Source organism: Grammomys surdaster, unplaced genomic scaffold, assembly GCF_004785775.1.
Source record: "Grammomys surdaster isolate TR1022 unplaced genomic scaffold, NIH_TR_1.0 363, whole genome shotgun sequence".
Taxonomy (NCBI): Eukaryota; Metazoa; Chordata; class Mammalia; order Rodentia; family Muridae; genus Grammomys; species Grammomys surdaster.
In genome coordinates, this window is record NW_021604782.1 from 4,128,576 (window position 1) to 4,128,827 (window position 252).

The following is a 252-nucleotide window of genomic DNA, read 5'->3' on the forward strand; positions in this document are numbered from 1 at the left end:
GGCAGGGCAGGACAGGGCAGGGCAGGGCAGGGCAGGGCAGGGCAGGGAGTGAGTCAAAGATAGATGACCCTCATATGGAGCCAATCAGGCAGCTTTGGGCAAGGAGTGAGCCTGAGATGAGCACAAGACGAATGGCATGGGGCCTGGACAGGGAGATAACTTGAGATGACCACCAGTCCAGTAATGCACAGGCCTAGCGGAGGCAACCAAGGCCTGAGATGACCCTGTCCAGTGCCATAATGAATGCCTGTA